We start from the raw sequence: 26,527 nt of genomic DNA on the forward strand, positions 1-26,527 counted from the left end.
AAGATCTCATTCCTTTTGATGGCTGCATAATATTCCATTGTGTATATATACCACCTCTTCTTTATCCATTCATCTGTCGATGGGCATCTAGGCTCTTTCCACAGTTTGGCTATTGTACACAATTTTTTTAAGTGGGATTTTACTATGCATATTTTTCAACTTTATTCTTCAAGTGTTCTTGGACATCTTTCCACATCAATATATTCAGATAATAGTAGCAGTTTTCCATTGTTTGGCTATATTATAATAAATTTAACCTTTCCCTTGTTGATGAAATATTTGTTTCCAATTTTTCACGATTGGAAGCCATGCTACAATGAGTACCCTTGTATCTATATCTGCACCACTGTGAAAGTATTTCTGTAGTATAGAATTAGAATTGCTCAGGCAAATGTAATTCATAACAATCATTAAGCACCTAAATGTGCCACATTAATGGGCTTATTAAAAATAGGCTTGTCCATTACCAGCTCATTTTCTACTTTCATCTTCCTTTAGGCATTCTAGAAAAGTTCAATTAGAGCAAGAGTCATGGATGGCTGTGCAGAACAGGCTTCTACCTGAAGATCCCTCATGTGTTGCTTATGGACCCAGTTTTGCTGAATCCATCCTTATGTTACCTGTATTATAAATTCAAGAGGATCAGTTTACATATGATCTGGGAAGAGTCACCTGCAAGGGATCATTTAGGGATACCACAATGATTGTGAGGACCAACCTCCTTCCTTTGTGGGCATCTGGTGTGTCCTCTACAATGACCAGATGGTGGAGATATATATATATATATATATATATATATATACACATATATATATAATATTTATATATATTATATATTTTATATTTTATATAAATATATAATATATTATATATATTATATATACTTATATAATATATATAAATTTATATAATAATAAATATATATATATTTTTTGGTCTGCCATGATTCCACTCTCCACATGTGGTACTAGAACTTCAATTTTCCTTTGGAAAACTCCTTTTGCCAAATGCAGTCCATGTATTTGTGGTGGGATTAACCCCATCCCAAACTCTATGGATGGGTCAGGCCTGTCCTCTCAGAGATAGGCACATAACAGGCACAAATAAGCTTTCTTTTTAGGCCTTCTGCTACTATTCAGAAACTTGCCCTTTTCAAGCTGATAAAATGCAAGCCTGGAGGAACTGTATTTTACCACTTAGAATCCCCATTGCAATGAAGGTGATTGAAAAATAAGAAAAACAGGGGCACCTGGGTGGCTCAGTCAGTTAAGCATCTGACTCTTGATTCTCAGCTCAGGTTTTAATCTCAGGGTTGTGAGTTCAAGCCCTGCATTGGGCTCCATGCTGGATGTGGAGCCTACTTGAAAAATAAATAAATAAGAAAAAAACAAAGAGATCTGGAGATAAACAGATTTCCAGTTATATAATTTGAATATCTAGATCCTGAGGCTAAGGCTACCCCTAGACTCCACTATTATAGACTCGATAAATTCCTCCTCCCTCTTCTTCTCTTTTCTCTTCTCCTCCTGCCACCCCCCTTCTTGACCTCAGCCAGTTGGAGTTAGCTCTTTAACATTTGCATCTGAAATGATCCTGACACAAAAAGTCAAGATCTAAAACATGGGTGCTCCTTCTTCTGGAAGTGAGACACAGGCTAAGGTTACTAGGCATCTAGGGTGGCCCTAAAAGAGAAGGGAAACCAGAGAGAGAAGCCAGTTGGATGCCTAAAAATAAACTTTAACTGCTTTAAGAGTTTGGCTAGAGTTTCCTGTTAATGATTAACCAGGTGAGATGGTCAAACTGTTTCTTTAAAATACATGTACATAAATGAGAATATCAACCACCATTCATTCTGCCTCAACTTTCCATTTTTAATTAATATAGAAATTACTTCTCTATTTTAGGATGTGCTTGAAAAGAAAAAAAAACAAATAAATAAAACTCCAGTAATCCTCCAAAAGAAATAACTTACCTAGTTTCTCTTTAGGACTGCCTAAATTATTACTCTGCTTTCCATACTGATCCAGCCTTATATTTATTGCTTTTTTGTAGACTTGATAATATATTACCTTAAATACAGTATCTGTAACTATGGTCTAGTGAAGATATTTTAATATCTTATTGTTTTTGAAACCCAAACCAGATAGTGAAGAAAAAACTCTGCTAATTAAAAAATCACTTAGTTGAATTAAATCTGTAATTCTTATAGCAATATTGCTGTATATATATATATATAAGTTTTATACTCCTCTTTCATCCATTGCAGGGAAATAAGACATGGTGGTGGATAGGGACATCATTAGTTGGATTCAGTAAACATTTATTTAGTCATTAATAGCTCCAGCTCACTCTGAAATAGACTTGAGACTCTACCACTTAGTAGACATGTGCCTTCAGGCAAGTTACTGAACCTCTCTGAATCTTAGTTTCTTCATTTGAAAAATAAAGATAATGATAGTATTTTCTTTGTAACAATCACATATAGATTAAAGAAGCTACTCTAAATAAACCATAATCTCTGACATTTCATAAGTGCTGTTATATTATGTGATTATTGTTGTCACTAAACCCTGTGCTAGGGACTGGCAATGTAAAGAAACCAACAAATTACAATCTCCGCAGAAAGTGAGAGGAAACATCGGCATACCCCAATCAGAAAGGGGACACACACACACACACACACACACACACACACACACACACACCAGTAGGTTCCTTTAAACTAAGCCACTGTCCTCCGTACATGATGGATTGCAAAGTGAGCAATCTCACTGAGCACCTGCTGGGGATTCTGCAAAAGAAGTTCAGCCACTAGCTGGGCATATTCACTATGTGATTTATCAGACCCCGCACAGCTTTGGGGTCCTATAACTCTATAAACCACACAAGTTACATATCCCTGTGGGATCTGATCGTTATGAAACCTAAGAGAACCATAGATTTCCCACATCCGGCTGAGCATGCTCAAACAAGAAAGACATTTAAAAGCAAAGAACTTGATCTCATGCTCTTTAACCAACAAAAGTCTATAGCCAAAAGAAAGAAAAGCACAAAGAAAAGGAATGATTTGTCTGTAGTCTCACCAATTTGCCAAGGAACCAAAATGAACATGCAAGCTTTCCTAGGTCCTGGTCCAGTTCTCTACACACTAAACACAGTGATATATAATCTTCAGATGTCAATATTTATCTTCCATGAATTTATTGCTGGCGATGTGTCAACCTACAAATTCATTTGTTTACTTATGTCCACACCATTAAAACCCCTTTCACTTCATCATCAAAGTTTGTATAACACATTAGACAAAGCAATGAGTGAGGCAACAGACGACTGGGTTTTGGTTTTGGCTTTGGGACACTTTCCTGCTCCACATCCCCACTACCAGGGATACAAATGGCTAGCCACCTGAGGCTGGCTCCCGCAGCCTCTAGGGGGAGGGAACTAAGTGCCCTTGGAGTTCTCATAGTTTTCCTAATTACACTCCCGCTGGAGCTGGGCCAGCAACAGGCGGTTCAGAAAGGTTTGTGCATTCATTTTGCTCAAGTGAGAATTTGCTTCAGGTAGCATTTCCAAACTGCAACATTAATGGGCCTCATCCTTCATTCTGTCTTCTATCTTCCTTCTAGAAGCAGCATAGTGGTGGAGGGGACCAGCTCTGGGGCAAAACTGCCTGGCTTTGAATCCGGCTCCAGCACTTGTTACCTATGGGACCTTGATAAGCTTCTTACCCTCTGTGTGCCTCTGAGTCCTTACCTGTAACCTGAGGGAAGACAACAGTACCTGCCTCAGGAATGTTGTGAAGACTGAGTTCTGACGTGGAAAGCACTTAGAACATAGCCAGGCAGTGACAAGCAATAAATACACGTCAGCTGTTTCTCGTGCTTTTGCAGTTCATTCATTTGCTAGGATACTGTGAGGGAGACTGTAGGTGTGATATGGACTTGGTAGAAGGTATGTGCACTGCAGAGTATGCAGCATGGGCACAGACAGGGCCATCTGGGGGCCCATAGGTGAAGGGGTGTTCATTGCTTGGTCTGCTCTCCTTCTGGGTTAGACTACAAATAGCTTCTTTTTCTTCACCTGTTATCTTTACTAGTATCCATGCATCTCTTACCATTCCTGGCTTTTCCCCCCAAGGATGACATCTCACCAAAGTCTTCCCTCCTTTGACCCTCCATGTGTTTTATTTGGCCATCCCTTGCAGTGCTGGTTGCCAACAGAGTTGTCCGTCAAATCACTGGGTCATTTGTCTGAAGTAAAGATACCTGGGCACCACCTCAAACCTGCTGAGCCAATCTGTAAGAGTAGAGCCCAGGGACATTTAGTTGAGTCTTTATTTGACAGGTAACGGTGTGTTATTTAAGACCACAACCGAGGAGCCAGGCTGCCTAGGCTACTTGCTAGTTGTATGACTTTGGGCAAATTATTTAACTCTTTGTTTTTCTGTCCTTATCTGTAAAATGGGCATTATAAGAGCACTCACAGGGCTGTTATGAACTTGTAAGGTACTTGTAAGAGTGCGAGATGGTGCCTTTTAAAACAACGTGTAGAACATCATAAACATTTAGTAAATGTTAGCTGTTTCTTTTCTCTTTCTCTTTTCCTTTCCCTTCCCTCCTCACTCATCTTCCCTTCCTTCATTATTGCCTTCTTCCTTCCAACAAACACATATTAGTCATCCACTCAGGGCATGACTTTGGGGACGCAGAGATGAATTAGATGTCATTCTAGTCCTTTATGGGGGGTATAGTCTAATGGAGGAAGTAGACACATGAACAAAGAAACAGAATGAAGTGTTCCAGGTGCTCAAATAGATGTATTTACAGAATAGGAAAGAAAGAGTTATTTTCTTAGAAAGGAGACGGACTTGAGGAGAGACTCCAAAGAAGTGACTTCGGTATTCAGAGTTTGAACAGAGATGAAATTAATCTAGTCCATGAAACAAGCATTTTCAAAAGAACCTGCTACATACACAGCAGAAGTTACAGTTCTTGAAATTGTCTTCCTTTAGAGACTTGCAGCTTCATTTTTAACTTGATGTTTTAAAAAGTTATTAAATCGGAATAACCAAATAGTCTCTAAAAAGAAGAGTAAGTTTGGAGGACTCACGGTTCCTTATTTCAAAACTTACTACAAAACTATGGTAATCAAGATAATGTGGTACTTGCATAAGGGTAGACATAGAGATCAGTCGAAAAGAAATGAGAGTCCAGAAACCACATGTCTGTTGTCAACTGATTTTTGTCAAGAATGTCAAGACTATTCAATGAAGAAAGAATAATCTTTTCAACAAACAGTGCTGGGACAACTGAATAACCATATGCAGAAAAATGAAGTGGGACCTTACCTCATACCACATACAAAAATTAACTCAAAATGGATCAAAGGCTTAAATACAAGAGCTAAAACAATAATACACTAAGAAGAAAACAGGTGTAGATCTCTATAACCTTGGATTAGGCAATGGTTTCTTAGATATGACACCAAAAGCACAAAAACAAGGAAAAAATCGACAATCCGTGCTGCATCAAAATCAAAAGCTTTTAAAACTGCTTCAAAGGACATTACAAACAAAATGAAAAGACAACCCACAGAATGGAAGAAATATTTGCAAATCATAAGGATCTAGATCCAATATATGTAATGAATTTTTACTACTCAGTAATAAAAAGACAATACCTTATGTTTTAAAAAATAGGTAAATGACTTGAATAGATAATTTTCTAAAGAAGACATACAAATGATCGATAAACACATGAAAAGCTGCTCAACATCATTAGTCACTAGGGAAATGAAGATAAAACCACATGAGGTATCACTTCATACCCACTAGGGTAGCTATCTTAAAAAAAAATGGGAAAATAAGTGTTGGTAAGAATGTGGAGAAATTGAAACTCTCATATATCGCTGATGAGATATAAAATGATGCAGCCACCATGAAAGTTCCTCAAAAAGCTAAACACAGAGCTACCCTCTGACCCAGAAATTCCACTCCTAAGTATCTATTCAGGAGAAACAAAGACATATATCCACCAAAAAACTAATACATGAATGTCCATAACAGCATTTTTTTTTAAGATTTTATTTACTTATTTGTCAGAGAGATAGAGAGAGACTGAGCACAAGCAGGGGGAGTGGCAGGCAGAGGGAGAAGCAGGCTCCCCACTGAGCAGGGAACCCAAGGCAGGACTCAATCCCAGGACCCTGGGATCATGACCTGAGCTGAAGGCAGACGCTTAACCGACTGAGCCACCTAGGCCTCTCAACAGCATTGTTCTTAATAGCCAAAAAGTAGAAATGACTAAATGTTCATCAACTGTTGAATGAATGAATGAACAAAAGTATATCTACACAAAAGAACATTATTCAGCCATAAAAAAGAATGAAGTACTGATTGATACATGTCGCAACATTATTTCAGTGAAATAAGACAGACACAAAAGGTCACATAAAATTCCATCTCTATTAAATGTCCAGAAGAGTCAAATCCACGAAAACGGAAAGTTGATCAGTGGTTGCCAGGGGGTTTGGGAAGAAGGGAATGGGGAGTGGCTGCTGACAGGTATAGAGTTTATTGCTGCGGTGATGGAAGAGCTCTGGGTGTAGGTAGTGAGGATATACAAAATTAAGAAGATATTAAAACCCAGTGAATTGTATTTTTTTAAAATGGTGAAGTTTATATCATATGAATTCTATGTCAATAGCAAAAAGAAGAAAGAAAAAAGTTATTAAAACCAGCATACACTTTCTATTTTCTTTGGAATGTTGATACATCGATACAAATCAGCTGAAATAATAAAGCACAGGAGTTATGCCATTACTGTTTGTTTTATAAAAACATATGTTCCGTTCGAGGTGACAAGTTAAGGTTGGTTCAGATTATGATCAAGAGGAGGCAGAGGCCAAGGGAAGGCCGAGTTGAAAGGACCTGGTTGTTGAGACTCCTTTGACTAACTTCTAAAATCCCATATAGTAACTCCTGTGTTCATCAAAACAGCACTTTGAATAAACGTTTTTATTAAAAGTTTATGGTACACTAATTAGGGGGTCAAACCTTGTCTCAGAAGTACCAGTGAGTCACTTTGGGACTTGTCCGAGCTCTTGTGGCACACACTAAACAGCTGTTAATCTGGGGCTAACCCATGGGCCCTGGTGAGCTACTGCCTCCTCTCAGCACATCTGTCTGTAAGACCGTGCTAGCAGCACCTGCTCTGTTCCTTACACGTGCTTTTACCTTGCTTATTCTGTGGGCAGAGCATTCATGTGGCTAGCTGTTAAGATTCGGTATGTTCTTGGGAATATAATTCACAGATCATATGGACTTTGTCTTGTCCATTCAAGCAGATCTTTTCATTCATTTCTGCTCTCTTTTAAAAGAGTTCAGGGGGCACCTGGGTTGCTCAGTCGGTTAAGCATCCAACTCTCGGTTTCGGCTGAGGTCTTGATCACAGCGTCATGGGATTGAGCCCCACGTGGGGCTCCGTGCTCAGTGGGGAGTCTGCTTCCCCTCGCCCTCTGCCCTTCCCCCCACTCTTGTACACACACACACTCTCTCTCTCTCTCTCAAATAAATGAATAAATAAATCTTAAAAAAAAAGAGTTCAAATGTTGATTCACTCTCCTCAGTGAACTCCTGAGCCTATCTAGGCAAGTGTCATATTTCTAATCCTTGAGGAGGGATGCTGGTCTACACAGTAGGAGGTTAGGATTTCATTACTTAATGTGGCAAACTGTTCTTACTGATGATTGCACTCCAGATATGGCTCTCCCCACCCCCCCGAAGATATAAATAAGGATTCTGAAGCATTTTGCAGTCTTACTAGGTGGGGAGATTAATCATGTTGGGGACTCCCTGATTGGGGGTGTAGGGCTGAGGGAATTACCCTCAGAGTTTAATTATGAAACTCACATAAAATGGTTGCAAAGTGATCCAAAGGCACAGAAAGATTAAGACGAGACACAGAGGGAGAAGAGAGTTGATAAACCCCAGCAGTACTTCCTCCAGGCCCATCCAGGAGATAAGAGGATTTGGGACTTCCTGTCCCAGCAGGAAGGCCACTTTGGCCTGGGATGGAGGCGGAGAAAGAGCGTTGGAACCACGGAACCACGGGACTGTGAGCTGAGGACCTACCTGCACGCAATGTGGTTCTTCAGTGAGATGAATGCCTGAGACCGTAAAATTGGATTTCCCTGCCTTCCTTTCCCCCAACCGATTTGATGTTCACTAGCAACTTTCTGAACAGGTTTGCCTGCCCTGGGACACCACGTTGTAGTGGTTAAGTGCCCAGACTCTAGTTCGCACCATGTGGGTTCAGCTCCCGTCGCTAACACTCACTCATTTCATCATCTTACAAGTTAGAGGACCTCTGACTTTCTCTGTGAGGGGGCTTAACCACAGTTTCTACCAGATAGGATTGTTGTGAGGATTAAACCAGGTAATCATAAAGTGCTTTCTACTGTGCCCAGCACATTGTTAATAAATGCTATCCATTAGGATTATTGTTATGTTGTTCAAATGTAGTTCTGTCTATGGGGAGTGAATAGGCTGCCTACATGGGGCAATTATGTTTTCCATGGACACTTAGCTGCACTTCTGATTTCATATGCTAATCACCTGAATTTAGTGACAAGCGAGCGATGAGGGGACTGAGATTCAGGGTTCTGATCCTACCTGAGGTTCAGTGATAAAGGCATGGCAACTTCATCTAGGTTATAAATGCCACCTTGTGAAGCCCCTTGGGGTCTGCCTGCTGGTCTTTCCTTGAAGATACCCTCTTGGTCAGGATCTCGCTTTGAATTTCCTTAGGAAATTCACAGAGGGATTCTTAAATGGGGCCAGTGGTTCCCATGGTGGTTGCAAACTGAAACACCAATCTACTGAGGACTGGGTTTATATATATCAGGCCATACCCCTTTCTAAAACCTTCTGAAGCCTTCCCTCCTGCTCTGAGGATGAAAGTTAACTTCACGCTAGGGTCCACGAGGTCCTTCCTATCTGGCAAGTTCTGCCCTTCCAACCACTCCCTGTAACTCTCCCTTGCTCACCATGCTCTAGTCCAGGGGTTGGCAAACGACAGCAAAGTTTGGTGAAGTTTTACTGGGATACAGCACACCCATTTGTTTACCTATTGTCTAAGGCTGCTTTCACACTGCAATGGTAGAGTTGGGGCTAGTTGAGACAGAGACCATATGGCCCACAGTGTCACATGGTAACGCCTAATTGCACGGGGCTTGGGACAGGAGGTCTAGTTGTGCATCCAAGATGAAGAAATGGTTTTGTTCGTCAGCTAACAATTCTTGCCATAAAAACAAATCTACATGCTTGGGGTTCCTGAAGACCCGGCTGCCCTTACCATTCGGATTACCACTCATCCCCCACCAAAGGTCCCTGGGCCACGCTCTACAGAACTTATAACTTCAGAGGGCACATATTTTGAAAAACACTGACTTTACTGATTTGATTTGACACTTTGAATATAGTTACTTTGGCATTTCGGTTACATTTTAACTACTCATACTATCCATGCTTTAAGAACCTTTAACAGGAAGTAAGTGGCAGTTTCACATTGAGTCTAACTAATAAGTAACAACAATAATAGGCATTAACACATGATGCACGCCTTAAATACCTGATTTTGCCTAATCCTTACCTGTCAGGTGAGTGCTATTATCATCCATTTTAAAGATGAGGAAAAGAGAAGTTAAGTGACTTGGCCAAGATACATAAGAATACAGAATAAATGATGGACTCAGGACTCAAAACCCATTACCTGACGCCAGGGCACCAAGTTCATTACTTCAGTTCTATAACCACATGATACAGTGAAACTAATACCTCAGCCTTGCAGAGTCGCTTACGGTTCACAAAATCGATGAGCTTATCCTCATTTTCCAGGTAAATAAGCAGAGGCAGAACAAAGTTCCATGATTTGACACTGTTGTGTATCTAGTCTCAGGCAGAGGAATATTAGAAGCTGCGGTCAAGCTTCCTCCCACCAGAAGCAAGAACCGGGGCCGCCTGGGTGGCTCAGTCGTTAAGCGTCTGCCTTCAGCTCAGGTCAGGATCCCAGGGTCCTAGGATCGAGCCCTGCATCGGGCTCCCTGCTCGGCGGGAAGCCTGCTTCTCCCTCTCCCACTCCCCCTGCTTGTGTTCCTGCTCTCGCTCTCTCTCTCTCTCTGTCAAATAAATAAATCAAATCTTTAAGAAAAAAAAATAAAAAGAAGCAAGAACCGAAGGTGCACTATAAGCCACTGCCTCTTTTTTGGCCCAGTCTCCCAGCTGGAACCTGCCGGACACTGAGTCAGAACCAACTATCTGGATGTATTTCAGCTCTCTCTCTCTCTCTCTATATATATATATATATATTAGGAGATGCCAAATAAATACAACCCTTGAGAAAGAAGTTCTGCTCCTAAGAATATGTTCTCCCTCACTGGGAAGAGAGGCAGTGCTGTGATAATAAAAAATTGGAAACTACCCTACTACCAGCCAAAGGGAGAATGTTTAAATTTGTTGCATCCATAAGACAGAATGCTGCCCTCAAAGATCATGTTTTTCAAATTATCTGGGAAAATGCTCACAATAAGATATTCATAAACATATACATTTTCATTTATACTTACTAATATCTACTTATACTCAACAATATATAATTTTATATATACATACACATGTTTGTATAAATTGTATGTGTATAAGACTATCCCTGTTTCCAATAGATCTTTATGTATTTTATGCTTTATATAGACGTTTCCTAAAAGATACTAATTTATGCTAAATAATTTCACAGGAAATGCATTAAAATATTAACCATGGCTATCTGTGGAAAGTAGATGATAGTTGATTACTATTTTCTTCAACATATTTTTCCGTGCTTTTCTAACTTTATGCCATGAAGGTATTTAACTTTTATGGGGAGAAAATTTTCACGATGCATGTGATGTTAAGCAACGATGCTGGTGCCCCGTGTTTGACAGACTGCGTCCTCAGCAAGGTCCTGCCCTACTATTCGGGGGCACTAAGCACTAAAATGCAACCACTAAAAACATATCTCCACTTTGAATCAACTCTGAATCGCACTCAGAAACTCCCAGTTAACCATCAGTAGCAGCTAAGCGTGTTGTGAATTTAATCATCTGTACTGTTGCTTGCGCAGAGACACGAGCAGGAGGGGGGAGATTTGAATCTTTGCGGTTTCATGGGATGCACTGTTTGGGGTCCCTTCAGAGCAGAAGAGGGAAAAGGTGCAGACACGATGGAAGACTGCAGTGCGCCAGGACTGGGCAGGACCTGTGGCTCCGGAACTGCGGGAGCCCAGGCAGGCCACACCCATCCCCTATGCATTCATTTCTATCTACTGATTTTCTTTTCTTTTTTTTTTTTTCCCTAGGCAAAGAACTTTATTAACCTTGTTTCAAACTTTATTCCCAGGCTTCTTCAGCTTAAATAGCTGCAAAGAATGAATTGTGTATAAGCAAAAACTGAAAAGAGCTGCAGTGTCCAAGGGGCTTGGGCTTAAAAATATTAGAGATCTAGATTTTATCAGATCCATGAACAAAATTTTAAAAAGCAGTCATAATATAAAATAGCAGCTCCCAGTAACTTCTTCAGGTTTTATGTTCTTCAGAAGTTGACTCAATTCAGTTTGCTTCATTCTTGGAAGCCTCATCAAAATTCTCCACAAGATCTGGAACTTCATCATCATCATCCTCTCCGGTAGCAAGTGGTGCTTTTCCATCCACAGATTGTTTGGGCAGAGCTTCAGCCAGTCTTCTTAAACTAGTCAGACTGTCTGCACCAAGTTGGTTTAAGATACTGGGTAGCATTTCTGTCAGCGGCTTTGTCTCAGCATGGCCTGTAATGGTGAAAGTGTTCGCTGCCAGTGATGCCTGAACTTTGGGGTTGTTAAAATGGATCACTGTTCCTTGGTTTGTGAACATATTCACTTCTTCAATACCAGAGATTTTGTTTACCCCTAACTTCTTTAAGGAGAACTGAAGTTTTTTATCATCTGCTGCAGCCGTTCTATGAACCACCTTCTTTCGGTGAGCAGTTCCTTTCCCACCAATGCGCACTTGTGCTTGCAGTTTGGCGAGTTTCTCCTGGTTCATGATAGTTTCTTTCATCTTGTTGGAGCGGAAATGGGACCGCGCGGGGGAATGGGGTTGGCGCTCAGGGGGTCTCGGGCGGACCAGCTGAGATTAGGTGCACACACGCGGGGACGCAAGATGGCAGCTAAAGGGCTATCTACCGATTTTCAACAGGGCTTAGGAGCCTCCTGAGAAAAATCAAAATCTTGCCCACCAAGGTGTGGAAAGGAGGGCGCTCCCCCATGGAGGACAGTTACAGAGAGGAACAGGTGCCTCTAGGGAAGAACTAAACGGCTTCCCACGGGAAAGCGTGCCGTTAGTGCAGAGTGGAGTTACTGATAGTATCTCAGCTGACACCAGAACTTGCCCTCACCCAGACAGCCCACGGGCTCGTCAGCAGCCTTGGAGAAAGGCACGGCGGCTGTGATGTGAAAGAATGATGACTCTATAACAGTATAACACAATGGGGCTCATATGGCTTTGCAGCAGCCCCTCCCCGCGGCCCCCCCCCCCCGCCACCCCGTGTCCTATCGCCATGACACCGGCTTGAATCACAGTGACATTGGCTTAGGCAAGGAGTTGACCGTCCTCGAAGTGGGGATGGTAGCTGCAGCGATGACAGGAGCAGAGTTTATACCTTGGAGGGGCACTACTTCTGGGTAAGTCGCAGGGTGTGGGGTGATGACTTCTGTGCCTGGCCGCCACACCTCCAGGGAGAAGGCCCTGCCACAAACCGCCATCGCACCCGAGGTTGAACAAATTTAATGTGGGACACCTCAGCAAACCTTTGGCTGTCGCTTTGCTGCCTTCCCAGCTTGATGGGCAGGTATTCCAAATTTACCAACATTGGGGCCTGCAGGATTTCCAGGTGCTGGTCACCGTGACAGCAATGGCAACGGGGACAGACCTCTAGTCCTGAGGGACATCTTTGTGGAAGCAGCGGAGCCCAGGTCCCTGGGTTCCTGTCATGATGGGGACACTCGAAGGAATGATTTCTGATTACATGTCAGCACCCCTGGGCATTTTCAAAGGTATTTAGGGGAAAGGGACTCTTTAAAGGCTCAGGCAAAGCAGGGGCACCCATAATCGAAGAAGTGTGCAGTGAGGACCAGTTTGTTTAAACAAAGCAAGCTAAAGGGGCCATGAGAGCATATGACTCTCTGTGAATTCAATGTTTTTCTAGAGCAATTTGGCTTCTGTAGCCACTTGTTAAAATTATTTCAAGGAGGTGTGCTTCTAGGACATCATTTTTATTAGAGGAGAGAACCACCATGATATCAGGCAAATCCGGACAACAGTGCACCGTAGACACAGTTTATTTCTGGAGGCTCCTCCCCCAAGGGATCTTCTCAATCTGTCCACAGTATACTCAGCAGCTCCACAACTGTTGCATTCTCTGTCCCGTATTTATTCTGTCCTTTCTCCCATTGCAACTTCAGTTAGCTATGATGGCAGAAAAGCAATCTGATATGTATATTCATCCAAAATGACAAATGACTGACAGCAGGTCAGGTTAAAGTTTCTATTTTAAAGGAGGATGTCTGAGGTCCATAGTGCCTTAACAGAAAGGAATCAGGCTCACTGTGAAATTCTTTCACCATGACAAGCCGTTGGGGAGAGAATTTTGGGCAGGGGAACTTCCTAGAATCTATGGATGATACACCAAAGGCAACTCAATTGACTCATAAAGTTAACTCTGATGGTGCTGATGATGTAACTAATAAGCCCTAAGCTGGTGCTGCCTCATCTTTACATAGTTTTATTCAACATCCTTTTGAAGTAGGAACAGCAGAAATGATCATCCCTAATTCACCACTAAGACCCTGAGGAGTAGAGAGGGCTACTCATTTGCCCTAGCCTTTCAGCTAGGTGGAACCGGCACTGAATACACAGTGTTGTCTTATTTAGGCCAAAAGATGGAATGCCCAACAACAGGAATGTTTTCCTGGGCTCTGATGGGTATCCTGCAATGCTGAGTTGCTAAGGACTTACAGGTCAGCTAGATTATCTGATCTAAACCTCTCTTTCCCCCATTTCCAATCCTTCAGCAAATCCCACTGACTTCACGTTCAGAACACAAGCTCAAATGACCGCTTCCCCCCGCCCCTTCCACTGCTGCCTGCCTCCTTGAGTCCTCACCCTGTCTCAGATGACAAGATCTCAACAGTTCCCTGACTGCTCTCCCCGCTTCCACACTTGCCCCTCTAAAGTCTGTTCTCACACCAGCCAAAGGGATCCTGTGAAAAGTAAGCCATGTCCCGGCAGTCCTTGGCTCTAACCCTCGATAGCTTCCATCCCACTGAGTCAAAGCTAGCATCACCACCCTGGCCCCCGGCTGCCTTGCTGGCCAAATCTCCGCCTCTGCCCCAGCTTCTCTCTGGCCACATTGGTCTTTTTGCTGTTTCTTAAATTTACCAACTACTTTCCTCCATGACGGTCTTCCTCCTTGCTGGTCCCCCACCTGGAGTCCCTCAGATGTCCACATGACAAGTCTCCTTCACTTCACTCAGATCCCTGTTCAAATATTACCTCCTCAGAGAATCTCCCACCCCATTCCATCCAAAGCAGTGCCTCTCCTCACTACCCTCTCACCAGGCATTTATTTTCTTCATAGCACATTACATATTTTAAAAATGCATTGTCTGGCCCTCCTATCTAGATGTAAGCCCCCTGTGAGTTTTGTTTTGTTCACTGCTAGATTCTCTTTGCCTACAATAGCGCCCGGCTCTAACTTGCTGAATAAATGAAACTAAGAAACAGAGCAACCCATTTCTTTTTAGATAAGCCCACATACACAAAAACGTTTTCTTCCTTTTCAGTTTAAACTACTGAGCGTATGACACAGTCCTGTGATCATTTCTTTCTTTCTTTCTTTTCTGATGCTCTGACCTCTGGGTGACCTTTAGCAAGTAACTTGACTTCATTAGAACTCACTTTACCGAGCTGGAGAATGGGAATAAAAATACCACCTACCTTCCTTCCCTGACACTTCAATGAAGCAGCCTCTGAAAAGCCTTCTTTGTGTTTTAGAGGAGCCACACAAATGACAATTCTCATTATGAAGTTACAATTAAAGCCCCAGGAGGGTAGGAGCCTTGCTCTGTTTCATTCTCAGCTGGAGGAGGCATTCAGTAAGTGCTTATCAAAGTTAGTATCTGTGGGATGCAAACTGCACCTGCTCTTGTAGCAGTCATCACAGAAACTGGCTCCCTTTCTGGGCCAACACTCTGACAGCAAGAGAACGAAATCTAACTTCGAAGTGACGCAGATTCCTTTTTTCTAGAAGAAGCCAACTGAATGACACTTGGACAAAAGCTACTGCTGGTGTGTTCTCTGCTTTGAACGTGAAGTAGGGAATTTCACAAGAAGAGAAAAAGTCACATCAGAGGATTATTTTTTTCAGTATAACTTGCTTCAAAGCGACCCTGATTAATACAGCGACTCTCCTAATTTTGGTGCATTTCCTGGTTCAGCTGAGAGCTACTGAGTCAGCAGATATTCCCCTGGTCAGACCCTAGTGAAAACTAGCATGTGCGGTCTGGTGCTGGGCTCCCCATGCCCAACGAGGATTTGTTGGATCGATGAGTGCATGCGTATTCACACTAAACAATGTGCTTCCATCTTTCCCTCTTGCTTTCCTCCCCTCTTCCCTTTCTAACTCCTTTTTATTCCTTCCCTATCCTGCCCCTGTGCTTTGCTCAGACACACAGCCTTTTCTGGTGTTGCTGGGCTTGAAAGTTTCCTGATCCTTTCAAGTCCAATAGTTCAGTGTCTGAAAATCTCAGTTCTCTCCCGGTCTCTGCCATTTAAAGAAGTGTGTTGTAATTTCCCCAGCAGAAGTGAAAGTGATCTGCATCTACACGAATATCTGCACAGGCCCAAGAATGAGTGGGAGAGGCCACTGGAGAGGAGGAAGAGGGGACTTCTGAAGGGGCTGAGGGCAAACCCTCCCAGGCATTCTGACCACCCCGTGGGAGGAAATGAAAACTTGCCTTCAAGGGCAATGTTGCCATTGATTATAATTCTCTGTCATCAAACAGGTGCCAGGAAAAAAAAATTTCATTTTTATTTTTATACATTAATTTGAACACTCATTTGCCTGAGGAGGAGCTATACAAGGATGCAAAATTTATAGTTAATTTAAAGATGAATAAAATATTAACGTACCTTTTGTTTCCCCTAACAAATAACACCTAAATCAGCACAGCACCCTGATTACTATCCTACACATGCATTTAGATTGTAAATTAGCTCAGTTTTAAGCACATTTGTTACAGTTGAGCAAGTTGAGAGATGCATTCTGTGGCCACATTAATACCGATGATGGTGACCTTCAGAACTCTGCTAACCCCAAGAACACTCACAGCAGAACCAATAATCTTGGCTTCTTTGGCCCCAATCAGAAGGTTTTCATCTAGTGCATTCAGCTCTAATCGCAGCAGAATCTTTCAAATAGATTTGTTTCCAGAAAGCTTGTTTGACACAGGTCAAATGGCAGAAGTTACAAAGGGTGTCATTATTTTACATAAAATATCTGTGGAAATTTCACCTAGAAACTGTTGCCTTTTTATCCTATTAGCTGGCGTAAAGAAAGTGACAGCTAGGTCAAATTGTTACCACGGTGGCAAGGATCATTTTATGGTACATTTCTAATAGTTCTAAAACATATTGATATGAAATAAAAGTTATCAGAATTAACTGGTGATGTTTCACTTAACAAGTGGAAAAGATGAATAATTTCTTAAGAACATTAGAAGACCTAAAAGTGAGACATGAAACCATAAAACTGCTAAAAGAAAACATGGGCTGTAATCTCTTGCCCATCAGCCTTAGCAGCACAGTTATGGATGTGTCTCCTCAGGCAAGAGAAACAAAGGCAAATATAAACTACTGGGACTGCACCAAAATTAAAAGCTTTTGCACAGCAAAAGGAAACCATCAACAAAACAAAAAGACAACCTACTGAATGGGAGAAGATATTTGCAAATGATAGATCCAATTAAGGGGCTAATATCCAAAATACAAAAACCATATACAACTCTACACGAAGAAACCAAATAATCCAATTAAAAGATGGGCAGAGGACCGAATAGACATTTTTCCAAAGCAGATATCCAGATGGCCAACAAACACATGAAAAGATGCTCAACATCACAAATCATCAGGGACATGCAAATCCAAATCACAGTGAGATAGTAGCTGTTCTGACTGCCTTGCACCAGTCAGAACAGCTACTATCAAAAAGACAAGAAGTAAGTTTTGGAGGGTATGGAGAAAAGGGAACCCTCGTGCACTGTCATTGCATTTGTTGAAAGAATATCGTCAAGGTCTTTATCTATATTTTGTGGTTCCACAGAACACAGTTTCTTTAGATTTTAGTCTTAGTTTCCACAATACCGCTGGTTTGTTTTAGTCTTATAGAACCTGTAGGTTTTTATTTAGGATCATATTGTTCTCTTTGCTTTGGTTGGTAGGAAGCTCAAAACCAAATTTACAGACTATCTCTAGTGACTCCACAGAACTTTATGTGTGCATATCGTTTTCTTTCTTTTCCCAAGGATGAGTGGGAGTACATTAATTTCATCCTTGCCTTTATTTTATTACCAGTATTTTCTCTTCACTCTTATTTTTGCAATTTTTTTCTTTTGTCCTTTTCTATTATACACATTCTTTAAAAAAATACCCAGATAGTAGATTCTTTTTTAAATTAAAAAAAAAATTTTAAAGATTTTATTTATTTATTTGATACAGAGAGAGAGAGAGAGAGCACAAGCAGGGGGAGCAGCAGAGGGAGAGGGAGAAGCAGACTCGTTGCTGAGCATGGACCCGATATGGGGCTCGATCCCAGGACCCTGGGACCATAACCTGAGCAGAAGGCAGGTGCTTAACTGACTGAGCCCTCCAGCCCCCCCCAGTAGATTCTTTTTTTAAAGATTTTATTTATTCATTTTTAGAGAGAGAGAGAGCGAGGGGAGGAGCAGAGGGGGAGGGAGAGGGACAAGCAGACTCCTCCCTAAGCGTGGAGCCTGCTGTGGGGCTCAATCTCAGGATTCTGAGATCAAGACCAGAGTGGAAATCAAGAGTCCAATGCTTAACTGACTGAGGTACCCAGGTGTCCCATCTATTATATACATTCTTAAAAGCTGTCATGCAAGGAGATGGAACATGGACATATAAATAAATGTGGTCTTAAGGCGATAAACTTAACACATCCAAAATCATCACCCTGGTGCTACTGTTTATCCCATCTCACTCTCTTTTTAGAACTAGAAATTTAGAATGTTGTCCTCCTTGAAGTTACAAAAAGTTTCTTTGAGTTTGCATATACTGAACTTAGGTTTTCTTCCTAGTCTTAAATCTTGTTCTCTGTTTTTTGAACTTTGCCACAGTAAATTAATATGACCTGTGACTGTAGGTTCTATTAGTCATCAGCTTGGGGAAGACGCTACTGCTACACTTTTCAGTGAGCATCTTATCTTTTGGAGATAGTTGCGTGGGAGTGGGGGGGGGGGGAGGTGATGGCTCTATTCTGATCCATCACATTCTTTCATTCTGTCTGCCCAGTAACTGTGTTCTCCCATCTGTTCCTTCACTTTCGGACTCAACTCATCAATTTATTATTTGGCCATTTCGTATTCTCTGTCTCTCTCTCAACCCCTTCTTTCTTTGTCTCTTTCCATGTATCTCTTTCTCCTGTCCATCCATCCATTCCGCCCTCCTGCTATATGCTTCCCCAGAAGTTTCCAAATAACAACAAAGGCTCCCATATAATCAGGCCATTAAAACCATAATAAAATTCTAGAAACCACAGAAAAGAAAGAAGAAACAAGTATGGCAAAAAACTAGTTGTGATTGCAGTCTTAAACTCAGTGTAGACTCTGCTAATCCACATCAAGGGGAAAACCAGAGTCAATTCTGTAAGTCCTAGTGGCAGCCAACTTGTATTAACATATTGGCTGTCAGCACAGCTGGACCTGGGCTGGGTGGAGGATAGAAGAAGACGGTTGTGGGGGACATTGGAGATTTATTTGAATAGACAGTGGAATGAAGATAACCAGACCCATTTTGGAATCATCCAGAGAGAGTCCTCTCTCTTTCACGCCTCACATCCAATCCATTAACAAGTTCTATTATTCCTAGTCTCAAGATGCATGTTTATGTCTTCATTTACCAGGGGGCATCTGCCATATCCTTCTTCCTCCACTGCTATTGGGCCATGCTGGTCATCATCATCTCTGGCCCAGGTTGGCATAGCCTCTTTTGGTGTTCATTCTGCCCCTGCCCTTGCCCTGGAATGCATTCTTCTCCACCCAGCCACCAGTGTAATCATGTGAAAATATGGATCACATCCCTCTGCTCAAGCATTGCCAGTGGTTTTTCTTTTCATCTCGCTCAGAGTTAGAGCCAAAGAGCTTCCCATTGCTAGTTGACTCTACGAGATCTGGACCCCCCACCTCTCTGAGGTCTGCCCACCCTTCACAGCGCTTCAGCCAAGCATCCTGAATGACTGTCCTCAGGCTGTTCCCTTTGCCTGCAAAGATCCCTCTGTTATACTCATGTCTCACTCCTCATCTCTTTCAGGTTCTTGCTCATCAGAGAGACATCTTACCTGAATTCTTTATCATCCCATCTAAAATTAAAGCTCCTCTACTACCCCTGCCCTCTCTATCCCTTTGTTTTATTGTTCTCCATAGCCCTTATTGCTACCTAACATACATGTATGATTGTATCAATTTATTTATTGTCTATCCTCCGCCACCCATTAGAGAACAAACTTTGTCAGGGCAGATGTTGTTGTTGTTGTTATTGTTTTAATCGGTATTGTTTATGCTGTATGCCCAACACCCAAAACAGCGCCAGGTGGTGAAGTAGCGCAATAAATATTTGTTGAATGAATGAATGGAAGTAAGTACTCTGGCCTCACTGGCACAAATCTACACAGCTAAGCTTATGCCACTGAATGCCATCCAGAAAAAATTAACAGAATGAAGCAAGTTCCCCATTGCCAAAGTAAAATAGGAAATTAAAGCAATAACCAGTTAATTAGGGCACAGGGATTGTGTAGTGTTATAGGATCATATAGAATCATGGGACTGAAAGGAAATGTGAGCTCTCTCAGCCCTGCCTCCTGACTAAAAGAAGGAGAGGGCACATTTACACCACGTTGAAGGTGATATTCTCTGTACGTAAGTGCATTTGGAGAAATACTTTGGTTTTCCAGTCATTCACAATTTTTCCTTTTGATGTTCAACAACTCACTCTCCACTTGCCTTCTTGGGAAACTCACAAATCTACCTTAAATCCCACTCACTGAATGAAAATTCAAGTGTAATGACATCAACCTCCTGCTTTTCTTTATCTTTGACTATCTGACCTCAAACAGCAATAGAAAAAAGTACAACGTTCCTCAAGTATCAATCAAAAAATCAAAATTCTACCAAACAGTATTGAAAACTGTAGCTTTCCCTAAGTTTACTTCAGCAATTTCCTCTGAAATACATTTTTCTATTATAGATTATGAACAACTTTTTAATTTTTTTTTTTTTTTTAAGTAGGAAGGAACTGCTAGCTCAACTGTCTTTTAAAGTTTACACATTAAAGGTCAAATTCTGTTATGGCAATGTGCTGCAGTTAAAAAAAATCCCAGGGGGTAAGATTTTCTGGTCTAGCAGAAGGCCCATTTTTGGCTATGGTCTTATTTTCGTTAGATATTGCTTTAAGTCAGTTTAAGTCAATAGCAAGCTTCCAGTGAAATGAAAGAGCGTGAGAGAAGGCGGGTTAGACTGGGAATTGGAAGACCCGGCTGGAATCTGGTTCTCATTCTGGTATGAATGTGCTGTGGGAGTGTGAGGCAAGTTACTCAGCCTTTCTGGGCTTGAGTATTTCTTCCAGTAAAACAAGAGCTTTAGATATAAAGAAACCGTGTATTCTCTTTCATCCCTAGGATTTATGATTCTTTGTACAGTTAGAATGGATTTGGCCTTCCTTTTTTTTTTTCATTTTCTCCTCTCCCTCCCATCCATCCATCCATCTTTACTTACATTTTGATTCTCTACTTTCTTTCCTTCTGCTCTTTCTCCTTTTTTTAACCTTTTCTTTTTCAAAAACTTTCTTTCCTACTTCTTTCTTCATCTTTTTCCTTCCTTTTCTTGTATCCATTTCCTTCCTTTTCTTGTATTCTTTCCTTTTCTCTTTGTTTGTGCCCTGCCTCCTTTCCAGCTTTCTTTCGCCCTCTTTCTTTCATTCTTTCTCTCGGCAGCAAATCACTTGACATTTCAACAAATCCATAAAGTAGCAGTAGTTTTATGGGCTGGTGTTAACACCTATTATGACCAGCCAGGCATTACAAACTGATGGGAGTGCTGATAGAGTGGCTGTAAGGCGTTGCGTGGAAAGTAGCCAAATCAGCACATGGCTATTATTTAATGATGCCCAGAGACTAACAGGAAGCTTTCGGCAAATTGCCTCACAAATTATACAGTGGCTCCCTGCCTTCTCGCTACTGGCATGAAATTGATTTGTGAAACTGGGTTTGACATCCAAATTCTTTTCTTGTCCCTGGAAGCCTCAAAGCTACCTTTTTAAACCTCAATATTAAAAGTAAATTTAAACAGAAAATGCCATAAACAAAGTAAGTGTAAACAACAAACTTGGGAAATATTTACAATATGATGACAACCAAAAGGCCTAATTTCCATAACATATAAAACATTCTTGCAAATTATTCATATATACACGTGGAGATTTCCATAGAAAATGGCAAATTTTATGAGTAGCTAATTTGCAGAGAAGAAGATAAAAATGGCCAACAGACATAGGATACTCAACCTCAACAATTAAAGAAATTCAGTTTTAAAAGATAATTTTTTTGAGGGGCACCTGGCTGACTCCGTTGGAAGAGCATGCGACTCTTGATCTCAGGGTCGTAAGTTTGAGCCCCTCCTTGGGTGTAAAGATTACTAAAAATAAATAAGGAAATAAATAAACTATAAAAAAATACATAAAAGGTAATTTTTGAAAGGAAATTTATTTTAACAAGATACAATGCTTTACACTGGCCTGAAGGGGAATATTCATGTACCTTTTCTCTTCCTTAACTTTTAATCTCACCATGCACGCCTTTAGAAGTGACTTTAACAATACCTTCTCCCAATAAATAATTTTGCCAAATAACATCCCTTTACTATTCTCTTAAAAGTCTAGCTTGTAAAGACACTGGGAGTATTTTTCCCTTTTTCTTTTTTTTTTTTAAGATTTTATTTATTTATTTGAGAGAGAGTGCACAGAGGGAAAATGAGAGGGAGAAGCAGACTCCCCGCTGAGCAGAGAGCCCCACTCTGGGCTCAGTCCAGGACCTGAGACAAAGGCAGACACTTAACCGACTGAGCCACCCAGGCGCCCCTGGGGGGTGGGTGGTTGGGTATTCTTCCGAGTGATGCTTTATGTAAGCCCATTCTTCACACTGGATCACCAGTTATTTTCCTCTACTTCCCATCCCTTACTGAAATACTCAGAATTTTAGTTATCACTGCCATTTTTCAAATACATGTTGGAAAGAAACTGGGGCACCTTTGAGAGCCCCTTCACTTATATTTCTTCTTTAGTACAGCAGAAAACTAAGATCACAGGACTTGGAGTCAAACCAAACCCGGGTTCAATCTTAGCTCCGATATTTAGGACTGCATGTCCTTGGGTAAGTAACTTACTCTCTTGAGCCTCAATTTTCTCATCTGTAAAACAGGACTCCCACTAGCACCTCTTTCATAAGGTTGTGGTAAGGCTTAAGTGATAGGATGCATCTAAAGTGCTTAGTGGAGTCCCCAGCACAGGACCAAAGAAATACACGGCCGGGATACGGTGGGGATGCTGAAGAGGAGGAGGAAAGCTGAAGAGAGGGAGAGACCTGATCGTACCCGTGTGGGGAAACTCCACATGGTATCTACACGGTTAGAAGGAAGAGGCTGAGTCTCACCTAGAGATGAAGGAAAGAACTTGGCAACTTGTTCATGGCTGGAGTCTAAGTCCCTTGAAATCTCACTGAGTCAGTGGAATACAGAAGGATATCTCATTCTGATGAACAGCTGAGCTGTAAAACCTCTCGCACATCTACATGCAGTTGAATGAGGGAAGCAGATCAGGAAAGAGTGATAATAGTTGCGACAGTGGGGAAGACAAACACACATCCAGGTCTCTGTATAATTTTGACACAATATGGGTCAACATCTAATAATATTCCAAAGATGCTGAGAGGTAACCTTGACAACTCAGCAGATGCAGGCACTGAAAGAATAGGAGATTCACAGAGAGACGGAGGAGAAAATCTGGGCCATTTTCTTGGTGCACTGATGGCTCATAGCTTTCACTTTGGGAAAAAAGAAATCTGCTGTAACTCATACAGCAAAGTCTTCTTTGACTTAATCAGCAAACCTTGATGCAACCTGTGTAATATGCAAAGGCACTGGGTTAGGTGTTGGGACCATCGGGGTATTCCCTGCCCACAGGAAACACCTCTGGAAGGACATTCCCCTTTATAGCCAAATAGGACGCAACTTACCCCACACAATAGCTCTGCGAGCTTTGCCTTATCAGTGCCAATTTCTTGGCTGAGGAAACGGAGGCTCAGAGACAATACAACTAGAGAGGGTCATGGCTAATATTTAAACCTCACTCGGCCTGGGTTCATTACTCATGCTGACAGCAACAAAAATGGAGAGATTGATTTTGATGAGGATAACACGAATGAGAGCAAGAAGAACAGGCTAGGTTTTGCAGCAGTAGCAAACCATCACCAAATTTCAGGGGCTCGTCACAACAACAGTGTATTTCTTGATCTCGCTATAGGTGCAGGCAGGTCAGCAGGGGACCCTGCTTCGTGTGGATACCGAGCTCTACCACCTGCAACAAGCAACCTTGTCAGCTGCAGAGGGAGAGAATCACCGGGTGCTGGCTTTTCAGGGTCACTTCCAGGGGCAACTCACGGGCCAGACCTTGTAGCACGGCCTTCCCCGGGGCTGGGAGTAGGTGAGTGGAGGGAAGTGCCTAGACAGAAAGCTGGGAGGGCCCTGGCTCTCAGCGTCATGCAATCACGGGGTTGGCACTTGTGTGGCCCTGGGGGCCAGTGGCTCCTCAGATTTTTCACCTTAGATACCTGCTGGTCTCATTCACCCTAGTTCTGGCCCTGGCCCTTCCTAACTGAAGGGGGGCTAGGGAATGTAGTGCTTCTCATGATTAGAAGGGAGAGGTGGGGAGGACATTGGAGAGTACTAGGAATGTCTAGTTACCTGGGCTTGAAACCTCAACCTCACCTGTGACCCTGCCTCTGTTCCTTTTCCCACACCTTCTGAGCCAAGCAGTCACCAACCCTTAGACTCTAACCAGATGGAGCAAAGTGCTAATATGTCATCTGCTTGCTATGTGTCATGCATTGTACTATGCATACTTATTCTCATCAGTTCATTTATTCATTACTCACAGTAGTTCTATGAAGAAGTTCCTACTACTAATCCATTTTTTTTTAATTTTTAAATTTTATTTATTTGGGAGAGAGAGAGAGAGAGAGAGAGAGTGGGAGAGGGAGAGAGAATCTGAAGCAGACTCCACGCTGAGAACAAAGCCCCAATGTCGGGCTCGATCCCACAACCACGAGATCATGACCTGAGTGGAAACCAAGAGCTGGACGCCTAACCGACTGAGCCACCCAGGCGCCCCACTAATCCAGCTTTTAAATGAGCAAATTGAGGCTTAGAGAAATTGAGAAACATGCCCCAGGTCATTGTTTATAAGAGGTAAAGTTGAGATTTGGACTCCTATCTAGCTACACAGCCTTAACTATATGCCACTGATCCTCATGGGAGCTCACACTCATTTTGCATTCCAAATTTATTAAATGAGAGTGTGGCTAGATCAGCTCACCCCACGAGATAGCTGGAACAAAAAAACTGACTTGCAAACGTTGGGAAGTATATACAGGCATCAACTTCAATGGTTTCAAGCTTATGTCATTGATAAAAACTGATGGTATTTTGTCATTTTGTTTTGGGTCTCCACAGGAAAAGTCAGCGCCATCCGTCAGCTGGTAGCAGATGTAAGATCTGGAATAAGACATCCGATGTCTTTACTAATCTAATCAGATGCATGATTAGGGCAATTACCTTCCTCTCAGTTTTGCCACCTCTCAAATAAAGGGGCTGAATCAGATCCCCTGAAGCCATCTCTGGTACTGACCTTCCAAAATTTTGTGCGGATGGTAGAGATCGATAAGGAAGGAAGGAAAGGAAGGAAGAAATATTTAAAGGAAACGTAAAAATGCTCTCTGGCAAAGTGGAAAACACTGCTATCTGAGACAAAACAAAGAGACAGTGCCTCACTGCTGATCCCGATGCAAGTTCATCATCATATTTCCACACAGAATCATCCCTGAAGCAGAGGAAAATGGAAAGTTAATTGGAGAGATAGGAGCTGCTTCACGTGTTCATTTGCAGTTACCGAATTTTCTTTTGTCAAACGTTAAAGTACTTACTTTGAGTTTGTGGTGCGGAACCTATAGAACGAGTGAGGCTGGAGCTGCAAGTCTGACCCCTCCTGAGGGCACAGGGGACAATGACCCGGCGGCTGGGACGCTGAGGGACTGTGGACACTGAGACAATAGGTGTTCTTTACAAAGGAACCCGGGGAAAACTAATTCGCTTAATTAAGGAGGAGGAGCCTTTTGAAGCAGTCATTAAGGATGAAGTCATATGCACCAGTGCACACAAAAAACTTTGCCTTTACATTTCTTTTGTGGAAACATCTGGCAAAAACATGTTGAAAAGAGAAAACTTTTCTGTGTTGTGCAGCAGGATCTTGATGAAAGATGAAAACTTGAGCTAATTACAGGATGTCTGCAAAAAGAAAGGGCTCGCTTTATAGTTTAGACCCATTTTTCTCCCTACAGGGTAGAGTGTCTAATGCAAAAGCAGTGGTATGCTGTGGAAAATAAATATGGGGTGGGACACAACGGATCGTAACTAATATATAACACTGTACCAGAAGGGTTATTAAAATAGCGTTCAATTTTACTTGCTTTTATAAGTGCTCCAAGAGAAAAACAGACAACTCTGAAACCCGTAGGATAAACACACCACAGCAGCGTACCTTAGGTGTAAAATACTGCAGACCTTTTCTCAAAAATGTCCCAGCTGTTGTCCTATATAGTAGTAAATAATGCACATTTTGGACTTTTGTTTTGCATGTATTTTAAGACTATGACAGTCCCAAACTCTTTTCTCCTTTCTCAGTGTCCTTCGGCTCCACTGGCCTTTCCCTGTAACCCTACTTCATTTTGTTCCTTTCCCAGAGCTTTGTAGATTATTCCACCTGTAAAAGAAAAGTTGGGTGCAGCCTGGTTCTAATCTGTCTTGGAGCATCCCGCGTGACCCTGTCAAGACTCTAATCATAG

General features: G+C 41.9%; 1 long non-coding RNA gene across 1 annotated transcript; it reads left to right on the forward strand.

The window, feature by feature from the left end:
* Window positions 1–12,726: 12,726 nt before the first annotated feature.
* Window positions 12,727–26,270, forward strand: LOC113928714. The gene is made up of 3 exons (XR_003521940.2): window positions 12,727–13,121; window positions 23,932–24,111; window positions 25,140–26,270. It is a non-coding gene; the product is annotated as an uncharacterized LOC113928714 (long non-coding RNA).
* The last annotated feature ends 257 nt before the right edge of the window (window positions 26,271–26,527 follow it).

The sequence above is a fragment of the Zalophus californianus genome, chromosome 5 (assembly GCF_009762305.2).
Source record: "Zalophus californianus isolate mZalCal1 chromosome 5, mZalCal1.pri.v2, whole genome shotgun sequence".
Classification (NCBI taxonomy): Eukaryota; Metazoa; Chordata; class Mammalia; order Carnivora; family Otariidae; genus Zalophus; species Zalophus californianus.